This window comes from Scardinius erythrophthalmus (genome assembly GCF_964197995.2).
Source record: "Scardinius erythrophthalmus genome assembly, chromosome: 19".
In the NCBI taxonomy this organism is placed as follows: Eukaryota; Metazoa; Chordata; class Actinopteri; order Cypriniformes; family Leuciscidae; genus Scardinius; species Scardinius erythrophthalmus.
Genome location: NC_138239.1, coordinates 2,194,257 through 2,209,794, shown reverse-complemented (window position 1 = coordinate 2,209,794; position 15,538 = coordinate 2,194,257).

Genomic DNA, 15,538 nt, shown 5'->3' with positions numbered 1-15,538 from the left:
AAAAATCTAATTGTTATTAAAACAGAAAATGTTGCTATTAGTAAACAAAAACAATTTCTAAAGCTAGGTCTTTTAAACATTAGATCACTCACACCTAAGGCAGTTATTGTAAATGAAATAGTCACAGATAATAGCATAGATGTACTTTGCCTTACTGAAACCTGGCTTAAACCAAATGATTATTTCGGTCTAAATGAGTCTACTCCATTAGGATACTCCTATAAGCACGAGCCCCGTCTGATTGGTCGTGGCGGCGGTATTGCAACTATCTATAGAGATATTCTCAATGTTACTCAGAAAACGGGTTATAAGTTTATTTCATTTGAAGTACTTGTACTAAATGTTACGCTCTTAGATGATAGAAAAACATCCCTATTATCTTTAGCCTTGGCTACCGTATATAGACCACCAGGGCCTTACGCTGATTTCCTAAAAGAATTTGCAAATTTTCTCTCAGATCTATTGGTCAATGTCGATAAAATATTAATTGTTGGAGATTTTAACATACACGTAGATAATCAAAATGATACGTTAGGGGCTGCGTTTATAGACTTATTAAACTCCTTTGGGGTTAAGCAAAACGTTACCGGACCGACTCATCGTTTTAATCATACACTCGATTTAATTATATCACATGGAACCGATCCAACCGATATAGATATCATTCCGCAAAGTGATGATGTAACTGACCATTACATGGTAACTTGCATATTACGTACCCCGGTAATATATCATGCTGCGCTGCGTTATCGATTAGGCAGAACAATCCTTCCATCCACCATAGATAATTTTTCAAATTGCTTATCGGATCTGTCTCAGCTGCTGCCTTAACCTAAACAAACAGATGAACTAGACGAACTAACCAGCACTATGAGCACCGTTCTCTCTGGAAAATGGGATATTGTTGCACCTATGAGACTAAAAAAGGTCAGAGAGAAAATTAAAGCACCATGGTACAACAATACTACTCGTGTTCTAAAGAGAGAAACCCGTAATTTAGAGCGTAAATGGAAACAAACTAATTTAGAGGTTTTTAGAATCGCTTGGAAAGACAGTACGTCACGCTATAAAAAGGCCCTAAAAGCGGCCAGGGCTGAGCATCTACGCAAACTAATAGAAAACAACCAAAACAATCCTAGGTTCTTATTTAACACCGTGGCTAGACTAACAAATAAACAAGCGTCACCTGAACAAAATATTCCGTTACAGTTTAGTAGTAATGATTTCATGAATTTTTTCACTGAGAAAATAGAAAACATCAGATCCACAATTGTAAACGTTCAATCTTCAATCGCGCCTTATAATTCAGCCTCGATTATCACCCCGCAAGAACAATTACAGTGCTTTACAACTATAGAACAAAAAGAGTTAAATAAATTTATCATTTCCTCTAAAACAACAACATGTTTATTAGATCCCATACCAACTAAACTATTGAAAGAAGTGTTACCTATAGTGGAAGAGCCTCTCCTCAATATTATTAACTCGTCTTTATCTTTAGGTCATGTTCCAAGAACATTTAAATTGGCAGTTATAAAACCACTAATTAAGAAACCACAATTAGACCCAAATAACCTAGCAAATTATAGACCCATTTCAAATCTTCCTTTTATGTCCAAAATATTAGAAAAAGTTGTGTCTGCCCAACTGGGCTCTTTCTTGCAAGAAAATGACACCTATGAAAAGTTTCAGTCTGGGTTCAGGCCGCATCATAGCACTGAAACTGCGCTCGTTAAAATCACAAATGATTTACTCTTAGCTTCTGACCAAGGCTGTATCTCAATACTAGTTTTACTTGATCTTAGTGCTGCGTTCGATACTATAGATCACACAATACTCTTAGATCGGCTACAAAACTATACCGGTGTTCAAGGACAAGCATTAAGCTGGTTCAGATCATACCTATCTGACCGCTACCATTTTGTCTATTTAAACGGAGAAAAATCGATCATAACTCCAGTAAACTATGGAGTGCCGCAAGGATCTGTGTTAGGCCCTCTATTATTCTCAATATATATGCTGCCACTTGGAAATATTATAAGGAAACATGGAATTAGTTTCCATTGTTATGCTGATGACACTCAACTATATATTTCATCACGGCCGGATGAAAACGCTAAATTATCCAAATTGACAGAGTGTGTTAAAGATATAAAAGATTGGATGACGCACAATTTTCTTTTATTAAATCCAGATAAGACAGAGGTAATACTTATCGGTTCAAAAAACCGCCCACAAAACCTCCTTCAATACAACTTTAACATAGTAGGGTGTCCTGTTACTTTATCCTCTACAGTAAAAGACCTGGGTGTTATATTAGATTGTAACTTGTCTTTTGAAAATCATATTTCATATGTTACAAAAACAGCCTTTTTTCACCTTAGAAATATTGCTAAATTACGTAACATGCTATCTGTTTCTGATGCAGAAAAGCTAGTTCATGCATTCATGACCTCGAGACTAGATTACTGTAATGCTTTATTAGCTGGTTGTCCTGCATCCTCAATTAACAAGCTACAGTTAGTCCAAAATGCCGCCGCTAGAGTTCTTACTAGATCAAGAAAGTTTGACCATATAACACCAATTTTATCATCACTACATTGGTTACCTATAAAGTTCCGTATTAATTACAAGGTATTGCTACTGACTTATAAAGCCCTAAACGGCTTAGCTCCAGTTTATTTAACGGATCTTCTATCGCCCTATAATCCATCGCGCTCTTTAAGATCACTAAATTCGAGGCTTCTGGTCATACCTAGGATATCCAGATCCACCAAAGGAGGGAGAGCATTTTCACATTTAGCACCAAAACTCTGGAATAGCCTTCCTGATACTGTTCGTTGCTCAGATTCGCTCTCCCAGTTTAAAACTAGATTAAAGACGCATCTCTTCAGCCAGGCATTCATATAATATTTTAATCTTACAGTTAAATCCGGTCTCTACTTCATAAACGCCAGAGGAGAACTGGCCCCCGACTGAGCCTGGGTTCTCCCAAGGTTTTTTTTTTCTCCATTAGGTCACCTAATGGAGTTTTTCGGTTCCTTGCCACTGTTGCCTTTGGCTTGCTCAGTTGGGGATACTTAATTTGATTAATCGATTCAACAGTGCTATTGATCTGCATTACCAAACGTGGATGTTTTACACCAGAAACATACACTGATGTACTATTTTATTTAATACTGTGAAGCTGCTTTGATACAATCTGTATTGTGAAAAGCGCTATATAAATAAAGTTGACTTGACTTGACTTGTGGACAGAAGTGCATGCCTGAGCTTGTGTTTTGGGTTAAGCTGCGTTGCTTTGACATTGTGGAAAGTAGAATAATAGAAACAAAATGTATTAGCCTTTTTACCTGTTATTATCAATCTAAATTAATCTCGTTTTTAATTTAGGTTAACTTAATTTCGTTTTTTTCTTTATTTAAATTTCGTTTTTCTTTATTAAAATTTCGTCTTTATTTAAATTTTTTTTTCTTTATTTAAATTTAATTTTTCTTTATTTAAATAGTTTTTTCTTTATTTAAGTTTAGTTTTTCTTTATTTAAATTTCGTTTTTCTTTATTTAAATCTACCCTTTACTGTGTCAGTAATTTGTTAGTCAGAAAAATATTAGACTACCTTAAAAGTAGCCTATTGCTTAAGTTAACAGACCTGTGTGTGTGCGATTTATATCACTAGTGCAGTGTCCGTTCTCAGAGCATATAAGCCCTGCCCGCGTGAGGTGCGCCGCTTCCTGCTCGTGCTGTTCTGTAGTTTATTAAAAGTTTATTAATTCTGAATGTGTCGCGTCTCGCGTGTCTATCTATATTGCACCAAATGCGACACTGCACTCCCTTGTGAAGTCGAGTGGATGAACGGTTCTCGAAATAATCAAAATGCAAATGGACATACAGACACATAGAGATTCCTGCCTTTATTAGAGAGAAGAATATGTTCAGCCCCCTCTCTCCGTTCATTACTACCAAAGCTTCGAAGCTCAAAAAATGGTATTTGGACCAGCCCTACAAAATACAGTAAAAACAGTGAAATATTAGGCCTATTAGAATTTAAAGATGTCATGACATGGATTTTTTAATTATTTTAATGTGTTTATTGAGGTTCACTTATGTTAATATATATTTTTGCAACAAAAAACAAAGAAAACAAACAAATTAATATGTGTGGAAATACAATTATTTTCAAAACTCATTCTGACCCTCTGTCTCAAGTGATCTGTTTTTAAGGCGTGGCTCCTTTAAGGCTTGTCAGTAAACGCCACTATTATGATCGGTTATCGTCATTTCATTGGAAACAATATCAACGCCTGCGAGTAAGTGTTTTGAAAACATCCATATAAAACGTTCTTTTATAGATTATGAAATCATTCACTTATCGGTTTGTGATGCAGCTGCTGTAAGATTCATTAGTCGTTGCTTCATCTGTCAACTACTTTTCGAACTCTCCATTACACTGTGCCTCTGTGCCAGTCAAATGCTCCGATCAAACATATAATCCTCCAACGCGATCCGGGACGCCGTTAAAATAAACAATCCACTTGTTTCTGACTCTATAGAATCCTTCTAAAGTCTGTACAGAGACTTAAACCAGCTGTTTAAACTGGGCAAACGTTCATTCTCTCTTCCATTTGTCTCATTGTCGACAGACTCAAACGCATGGAGTCTGTCAGAAACTGAACACACATCTGTATATTGTATCAGTGTATCAGCGTCAGTCATTATATGAACACACATCTGTATACTGTATCAGTGTAGACAGCGTCAGTCATTATAATCTGAACACACATCTGTATACTGTATCAGTGTAGACAGCATCAGTCATTATAATCTGAACACACATCTGTATACTGTATCAGTGTATCAGCATCAGTCATTATAATCTGAACACACATCTGTATACTGTATCAGTGTATCCGTGTCAGTAATTATAATCTGAACACACATCTGTATACTGTATCAGTGTAGACAGCGTCAGTCATTATAATCTGAACACACATCTGTATACTGTATCAGTGTAGACAGCGTCAGTCATTATAATCTGAACACACATCTGTATACTGTATCAGTGTAGACAGCGTCAGTCATTATAATCTGAACACACATCTGTATACTGTATCAGTGTAGACAGCGTCAGTCATTATAATCTGAACACACATCTGTATACTGTATCAGTGTATCAGTGTAGACATCGTCAGTCATTATAATCTGAACACACATCTGTATCAGTGTATCAGTGTAGACAGCGTCAGTCATTATAATCTGAACACACATCTGTATACTGTATCAGTGTATCAGGGTCAGTCATTATAATCTGAACACACATCTGTATACTCTATCAGTGTATCAGGGTCAGTCATTATAATCTGAACACACATCTGTATACTGTATCAGTGTAGACAGCGTCAGTCATTATAATCTGAACACACATCTGTATACTGTATCAGTGTAGACAGCGTCAGTCATTATAATCTGAACACACATCTGTATACTGTATCAGTGTAGACAGCGTCAGTCATTATAATCTGAACACACATCTGTATACTGTATCAGTGTAGACAGCGTCAGTCATTATAATCTGAACAAACATCTGTATACTGTATCAGTGTATCAGCATCAGTCATTATAATCTGAGCACACATCTGTATACTGTATCAGTGTATCAGTGTCAGTCATTATAATCTGAACACACATCTGTATACTGTATCAGTGTATCAGTGTCAGTCATTATAATCTGAACACACATCTGTATACTGTATCAGTGTAGACAGCGTCAGTCATTATAATCTGAACACACATCTGTATACTGTATCAGTGTATCAGTGTCAGTCATTATATGAACACACATCTGTATACTGTATCAGTGTATCAGCGTCAGTCATTATAATCTGAACACACATCTGTATACTGTATCAGTGTAGACAGTGTCAGTCATTATAATCTGATCACACATCTGTATACTGTATCAGTGTAGACAGCGTCAGTCATTATAATATGAACACACATCTGTATACTGTATCAGTGTATCAGCGTCAGTCATTATAATCTGAACACACATCTGTATACTGTATCAGTGTATCAGCGTCAGTCATTATAATATGAACACACATCTGTATACTGTATCAGTGTAGACAGCGTCAGTCATTATAATATGAACACACATCTGTATACTGTATCAGTGTAGACAGCGTCAGTCATTATAATATGAACACACATCTGTATACTGTATCAGTGTAGACAGCGTCAGTCATTATAATCTGAACACACATCTGTATACTGTATCAGTGTATCAGTGTCAGTCATTATAATATGAACACACATCTGTATGTGTGGCCCTCCAGGACCGAGTTTGAGAAACCCTCATTGGTACAAAGTTCTCTTATCAAAAGATCAAGGCAAAGTTGATTTCTTATGTCATGACCCATTTAAAAGCTGTTTTCTACATGAATATCTTGTAAAAGTGTTTATTCCTGTGATCAAAGCTGAATGTTCAGCATCATTACTCCAGTCTTCAGTGTCACATGATCCTTCAGAAATCATTCTAATATGATGATTTTATGCTCAAGAAACATTTATGATTATCAATGTTAAAAACGTTTTGTTGTGTCATATTTTTGTGGAAAATATAATGCATGTTTTTTTCAGGATTCTTTGATAAATAGTTCAAAAGAATAGTATTAATTTTATGTCATAAAGAAACATGTCATCAACAGATGGAAAGGCTCAACTCATTCAACTAGATAGAGGAAGTTTATTAGTCACTGTGAATCACAAGTATTGAGTCAAAAGCTGGTTGTAATTGCAACTACATGTCACACAGAGTCGATTATAGATTATCTCATTCACTTCTTCAACTCCAGCCTCAGAAACTGTGAGTTACACTGCACAATCTCACAGCGCCCTCTAGTGTTACACAAGCCTATATCACTATCATAAATGCATATCAAATACATAACTACTGAAAACAAACCTGCAATAAGAAACATATAGTAGCATACCACTAATATATTTATATGTAGAAAGAATTAATCAAAATATTGAATATAATGCACACATTCATGCCGTTATGGAGGCAAGAGTAAAGATGATCATATTAATGCACTGTATAAGAAACAATATAATTTTCACTTTTGTTTAGCCTTCAGGCTTAAAGCAAAAGTCTAGATGAAAACTGCATTATAATTATTTGAAACAAAATTCTTTTTACTTGACATCTTTACAGCTACACCAAGACATAATAAATAAAATAATGATCATTGCTCAATTTAAACATTCAAAATTCAGTCAAAAAATATATTTCATATCTAAGGGTTACAGTTACCCTGAACTTACAATACGAGAAAAAAACTTGTAAAGTAGCTTCCAGTGATGATGTTCATGTACATGTTAAATTAACTTAAGTTTAAAATGTCTTAAAAGCTAATGATCCCACTTATGATCCCATTATGAGTTATTACATCCCCTCAATGTACAACATCTTAGACAGATTATTATTAAACATGACTAGTATTCCGACCTTCTACTTTCGACTTGCTGTCTAAGTCGAGCTGTCTTAGTTAGGTTCATTATAAACATTTTCCAGAGCATTTACTCTGGATTGAATGATGGTTGTGGTGGAGCCAGACCTTTCTGGATCATCAGAGAAATGACCTTCTATGTCTTTGTGAATGTGGCAGTAATACAGGAAGAGGAAAAACCCTGAAAAAAAATCAGAGAAAATAATTTCCTCAAATACATTTCACAGATTTAAAGTTGCTTACATAATGTTTTTAAACTGTTCAGCAACTCTAATTTGCTGAAATCTGTTGGAAAAATAGAAGAATTCTACTAAACCAAATGTAATGATGTATGTGATTGTTTCTCACCCTGAAACGAGTTCAACACAGTGAAGATGTAATATGAGGGAATGAGCATCGGTCCATAACTGAAGAACGCCACAGCCCACGTCAGGCCGAAGAGCAGGAACAAACTCAACACCATCATGAGCTGCTTTCTGAACGTCTTTCTCTTGCCGTCAGCCGCTCTTATTTGTCGAGCTTGGACAATCTTGGTGAGGATCATGATGAAGATTCCAGTTGTGAAGATGAAGACTAAAGCGTAGTAGCCAATGTTCACTATGTAGTGAATTAAAGGATCTGTAATCCAGCACCTATAATTAGAAGAGAGTGAAATATAATCAGAAGACAATTAAAGTGCCCCATTATGCTTTTTCAGATATTACCGTTCATGCAGTGTGTAATAGAGCTGTTTGTTGGGATGTCAATTTACGCAAATTCCCATAAATGATCATCGTTTAAATGAACAATCAATTAATCGACTAATACCACGTGTGTCACCAATGCCGCCTCAGATGTGTGTTAGTCAGAATGTGTAACTCCTGCTCTTTCCGTAATGCACTGAAACACGGCAACTAAACCCAATGAATTCACAATGACTTATTAACCTCTTGATTCGGACTCCCCTTTTGAGCCCAAAACAGGAAAATGGCATGCTCGAGCTCAAATGGTTGTCTTTCCTAAACCCTTTGGAGTATTAGCATAGTTGTTGTATCATTTGAAAGAAGACAAATGGAGCGTTATTAAAAAACAATAAACTTTTTTTTTAAAGTTAGACAAGCTGGAGTATAATGGAATGAAAATGTTTTGTGCATAACATCTTTTTATCATAATTAAATAATAATAAAGATGCCTGCGACAGCTAGATATACAATGGGCCCAAAGCCACAAGTCTAAAGAAGTTATGTTTCAAGTTTGAGGATGATAAAACAAAAAATGAGGTTCCTGCAAGGTTTTTTCTCTGACTAGTGCCTTTTTCGAGAATGGCCACTTGATGCTCCAAAGTGCCCCTCGGTAAGAAAATCATCTGAGGGCAAGAGAAAGCTTTTACAGTTACAGTTACTTTTACATATAGGCTACCACTTATATTAAACCATTCTTTATTTTATTTTTTAAATAATACAACATTATTTCATAAGTTTTAGTGCATTCATTACTAAATTCACACAAAATTAGCTGTATACAATAAAACCCCTTTTACAGTCTTTACAGTCAGTTTTTGTCTCCATACATGGAAAGTACGTTGATTGTCAGCCGTTGATTGTCGTGTCCATACGTATAAACAGATGCTACATCACTAGGCCTTCGTAAACAATCGCTATATTTATGGTCTATTCAAACCGTAATCGGGCTCCAAAAGCAATCGTTTGGAGGCTATAGCCTACATGAACTATTATTGCAATGATGGCCAATCATTCAGACAAAAGACAGCATTTGGTCTCCCAAAACAATCGATTGTCTCAATAGATATTGATATTGCATACATATTCCACTAGTGGTGTCTACAGAACAAGAGAACAAGCATCGCCGATTCTGCCGCTGACTTCACTCTCCAAATCTTTCTTCTCCTCGCTTCTTCTCTAATGCCAAGTTCACACTGAACGATTTTAGGCCCAATTTTTGTAATTTTGTAAATTTTTGCTCGCCGACAGGTTTTGTAAGATTGCCGACAAATGCCTGAAATCATAGGCAAATCGGTGCCCGTTCACGCGAGTGACAATCACGCAGTGTGAATTATCAAAGACGCGATTTGAGAGAATCGCCGACAAGTCCGTCCGCCGCCCGTGAAATATTAGGCTTGCTGAATATCTGGACCTGTCGGCGATTCAAAATACTGCTGTGTGAATGTGTTCTGACTGAAAACTACATCGGCGATGACCTACAGCCAATGAGAGAGCAAGATACAGGATAGCGGGATGTTCGGGGAGGAGTTAGACCAGAATATCAGTATTTTAATAGATATATTTACAATTATATCAAACAGAAACAAAGCACAAACATTTGCTTGACCAGCAGCAACAGCAGCACAATGCAAAATTATTTATTTACCCCCAACTCTCTTTGCAGAACACACACTCCTTGCTCTCGTCTCCCCAACCATTTCCTCTTGCATAAACTGTTTTTTTTCTCCTTTTCGCTGCAAATCAGCGCACAGACAATTTGGATCGCAATATTCTTGCAGGCATTCATTTAAAATAACAGTTTCGGTCTCACGCATGCGTGATCTTGCATTATTTCCTCATCACTTCACGTAGTTTGCAGACCAGACAGAAGTTGTCTGAGATTCTTCCTATTGTAAAGTCATGCCGTGTGAAACCTGTCGCTGATCCATCGTGCAGTGAACACAGCAGCAGATGAATGATACTCCAGATAGTCGTGCAGTGTGAAAAGAACAGTGACCCCACTACTTTGAAAATCGTGCGGTGTGAACTCGGCATAACACGTCCTCTTGAGGGGAATAAAATATTTTTGGTCACAAGGATTTGTTTTTCAAGCAAATGAAATCTGTATTGTATATCTGTACTGTTGTGCACATGCAGAAGGTAAACAGCTCACATGTTGTTGGAATCGTCTTGGCATTGTCTAAAAGTTTTGTCCGTCAAAATTTTACTACAATGACAATGGCCCGCCCTCCCGTGGACTCACCACCTGCATGAGGGACCGTAAGGGGCAGGTGCATAGTGGATCGGACGGCAGACCAAGCGGACTGCAGCCCGGGTGGTTGTGGAGACAAAAAATCGGGCATAGGAAGAGTTCGATGATGCCATGGAGAAGGATTATCGGTTGGCCTCGAAGAGAACCGTCTGGCGCTTCAGGAGGGGAAGCAGTGTCCTACTAACACTGTTTACAGTGGAGGTGGGCCACTGTTGACCTCAACTGGGGATATCGTCGGACGGTGGAAGGAATACTTCGAGGATCTCCTCAATCCCACCGACACATCTTTCATTGAGTAAGCAAAGGCCGAGGGCTCGGAGGTGGACTCGTCCATCACCCAAGCTGAAGTCACCAAGGTAGTCAAGAAGCTCCTCTGTGGCAAGGCGCCGGGGGTGGATGAGATCCGCCCTGAGTACCTCAAGTCTCTGGATGTTGTGGGGCTGTCTTGGCTGACACTCCTCTGCAACATCGCGTGGCGGTCGGCGACAATACCTCTTTGCTGGCAAACCAGGGTGGTGGTCCCTCTTTTTAAGAAGGGGGACTGGAGGGTGTGTTCCAACTACAGGGGGATCACACTTCTCAGCCTGCCCGGGAAAGGAGAATTCGGCCGATAGTAGAACCTCGGATTCAGGAGGAATAGTGCGGTTTTGAGGGAAGGATGGAATGGGAGATTGACAGACGGATCGGTGCAGCTTCTGCAGTAATGTGGTCAATGTACAGGTCTGTTGTGGTGAAGAAGGAGCTGAGCTGCAAGGCGAAGCGAAGCTCTCGATTTACCGGTCAATCTACGTTCCTACTCTCACCTATGGTCATGAGCTGTGGGTCATGACCGAAAGGACAAGATCCCGGATACAGGCGGCCGAAATGAGCTTTCTCCGCAGGGTGGCTGGGCGCTCCATTAGAGGTGAGGGTGAGGAGCTCGGTCACCCGGGAGGAGCTCAGAGTAGAACCGCTGGTGGCTCGGGCATCTATTCCAGATGCCTCCTGGACACCTTCCCGGGGAGGTGTTCCAGGCGCGTCCCACCGGGAGAAGACCCCGGGGAAGACCTAGGATTATGTCTCCCGGCTGGCCTGGGAACGCCTCGGTATCCCCCCGGAAGAACTGGAGGAAGTGTCTAGGGAAAGGTAAGTCTGGGCGTCTCTGCTTAGACTGCTGCCCCCTGCGACCCGGCCCCGGATAAGCGGAAGAAGATGGATGGATGGATGGATGACAATGGCTTGAGAATATGCCTCTCAAGAGATGTCACAAGATCCGACAGTACTGCTTGGATATTATAAATAATTTATAGAAGAATGATGATGGAGAGCACATTGTTCAGGCAAACTCTGATGTAAACAATGGACAATATATCAATATTTCACGGATTTAATGCTTTGGTTGACAAAAAGTGCTGTTGGATGTTTTTCAATGGACGCTTGTCATGGACATTTTACCCAAGTGTGATGGATTGGATTCATCTCGCGATCGCTATTTCATAAACAAAGGTATGAAGTCCCGTTTTGATTTTGCGTGTTGTCATTTGCACTCCTGACATAAATTACAGTATTACTGTTGCTGGAGCATCTATATCGTTAAACAGACACCATAAATTGACAATAAACCCTTAGAAATTTAAAATGATGTATCATTGATCATTCTTTAATATTTTAAGATAGTATTCTATATAGTAAATGTATACGAGGTCAAGAGGTTAAAGTTCCATAATAGGGGCACTAAGTTTTATTAATTCATGCATTTATGACATCAGAACAACTTACATTCGTGTGGTTTTTCCAGACGTTGTGTTTATGATCCGTGTTTTATATCCTCCTACTGAAACAACAGCTACGACTATCGGAGCCGGAAACGCTGAAAAAGATTAGGGTTATTATTATAGGTAACTAAAACTAAAACCATAAAAAAATTCCATTACTTGAAATAAAAGAAACTAACTGAAAATTAAAATATATAAAAAAGCATTTTATTTCAGCTAGTTGCCAAGGCAACATTTCTCATATTCATTTAATTTTATTTAACTTGATTAACTTGATTTGACTAAAATTACTAAAATTCACATTAAAATACCACTGATAGAGACAATTAATGAAGACAAGTAAAGGTCAAAAACAAAAGTATCATGACAGTAGTTCATAAGACTTATGCACAATATAGGCTTAGGCTATATTCTTTTTTGGGTGAACTTGAGTTTACAGTCTGACTTGCTGGTTTTTGTTTTAAAAGGTTTTATTTCTTAAGGCAAAAGTATAACAGGTGTTTTGTCCATATAACTCACTCCAGCCGAACACGGTGATCTTCCTCATGTAGTTTGTGATGGTGATGTTCTGTCTGATGAGCCATAAGTACATATGAAGAGCTTGAATGAAGAACCAGGTGAATGTAGTCAGCATGGAGTAATGCATGAGCAGCGCTATGAAGACACACGCAGCCTTGTCTCCTGTGTTGGCGACGCTCTCGTTTGACAAAAAGGATAAATTCAGGAGAAACAAAGCCACAAACATGTTCATCAAGATCTTCGTGGCCTGGTTTGATTTGGCTTTCCTGTTCAAATATAAAAACAACCTGAATTTGCAACATGCATTTAGCAAATGCTTTTATCCAAAAGAGGAGCAAAAGCAACTAGGGATGGACAATATATCGGCCACCATATTGTTATCGGCCGAAAAATGCTCAGTTTTACATTTTAACATCATAAACTAGATAAGTATATAAGGATTTGCAGCACAAATCTGTCATATAGGCTACATCAAATTATAATGAGAACACGACTGTAAAAGAATGTTGTGAATTCTTTGTGTGCCCGTGTTTTAGTACGTCAGCCTGCTAAACACTTCATACTGCAACCATTTTTCCTGCTGGTGCCACAATTTCTTTTAGAGGTTGCATTGGTGCCTCCACCACATTGCCAAACTGATTAGAGCTGCCATTCCAGTTGCATATGAGAAACATCAAACGGCAAATGAAAGCGGAACGAAACCATGCTTCTCGTTTGAGCTGCGCAACACGGACCGTTTATCAGCTCAGACCAACAGCAAAACACAATCTTAGAAGAACAGGGCCGATCTCGATCACACGACACCGTTCATACAAAGCGATGGGATATCCTGTGAGAAAGCGTTTGAATTTGCCATATTATTAATAACATTGCTGTGAGATCTAGTTTAAAGCATCCAAATAACATTGCTGCGAGATCTAGTTTGAAGTATTCAAATTCGACCCAAATATCAGATATCCAGTTCCTTGTTGGCATTATTTAGGTATTTTATTTGTTTATTTCATTAGGAAATAGATTTCTTTGGTAACACTTTAAAACAGTCATTTTTTTAACGCATTAACTAACTTGAACAAACAGAGAGCGATAACCTTTGTTAATGGTAATTAATAAGATATTAGTTCATGTTAGTTCACTCTGCATTAAATAATGCTAATCAATACAACTTTGCATCTTAAAAATGTCTTAGAAAATGTTGATTTAATATTTAACTAAGATTAATAAATCCTGCAGTTGTATTGTTCATTCATTATTAGTTCATTAACTAATGCTAACAAAATGAAACCTTATTGTAAAGTGTTACCAATTTTCTTTTTCTTTTTTTTATAACGAAAGTTGGCCATAGGCGTCTAAAATTAACAAAGGCAAGGAATCTTACAGTGGTTCAAACTAGGCTACTGTAATTTATATGATTTATGTGTTTAGTATTTGTACGTTTTTGGGAAATGGCTTTTAATGGTTAGCCTTTTATTTTTATAATCAGGCTCTTAAATTATATCAGAATTTGGATTTAGATTTATCAGTCAATATATCGGTATCGATATATTGAAGAATTATCAAGAATTATCGGTATCGGCCAAAATGTTAATGTTGGTGCATCCCTAAATGCAACTGGTCCAAAAACTTTGAACTTCAATACTTGAAGTAACAGCACAAACTAGGTGTTAAACATTAAGAGACTTTACCGTAGCAGGAAATGATAAGATATTCTACCGTAAGAGGAAATGCATGAACAGAGCGATGGCCTGAAAAAACATGGAGATGCCGCAGCCGATAGAAGTGATGAAGCTCAATGTTTCCACATACGGCGCTGTGCTGTTTGCATTTATATCTGGAGGAGACTGAGAGATCAGAGAAATATATGTGAACTAAAAGACTCTGATATTGATTTCATGGGGTCTTTAAATGAAACTGAGAAGCTTCTCACCATCAGCACTGCAAAGAACGTCAGATGTGAACACGAGCACTTTATGGTGTTGTTGTCGATTTTTACTGTCTCACAGCCGGACGTCGTCCATGTTAGATTTCCTTTGAAGGAAAAACAGTGCGAAATAAATAAATAAATAAATAAATAAATAAATAAATAAATTAGTTTTGTTGATGGGAACTGATAGATCCATAATTAAATTTACCTTTGCCACCCCAAGATTTGCAGGACGCATTCCTGACCTGTGAGAACATGTTTGATTATTATCTTGATTTCACAGTGTCAGGTCATCATAATAATAATGTTTGGAAAAAACAAAACAAAAAGAAAAACCTTCATTACCAGATCTTTCTGTTTAAAGAACATTTCAATATTGTTGGTAAGGTCGGAGATATTGGCCCTCATCGTTATTCCATAAACCTCATTATTCAAAGTTTGATTCTAAATCAGAAAACATACATAGAGAAAATCAAACATAAAAGTGTGAAAACAATAGATCATTCCCTTTCATGCGCTGTGTAATATAGTCCTAGATGTTTATGAATGTAAACGTTGTGCAAAACTTTGAAGTTGAAAGTCACTCACGTTATTACTGTCTTACTGAAATACTTCTGCTAAGCTTCTGTGGGCCACTATTATCTTAAACTGTGTCTTAAATTAAGACACAAGACTCTTAATGCAGATTATCTGTTGTTTTTGAGTAAAGATAGGCTAAAGGATGGAGCAAGAGTTGTTTTACAATGTTACATCAGTCATTCACGTTAGAGCTCGGCTAACGAATGCACCGTTATTCAAACTTTTTACAGTTCCTGAATGTGCAACACAATAAATTAGAAATATACACATGGGTTTGTTGAT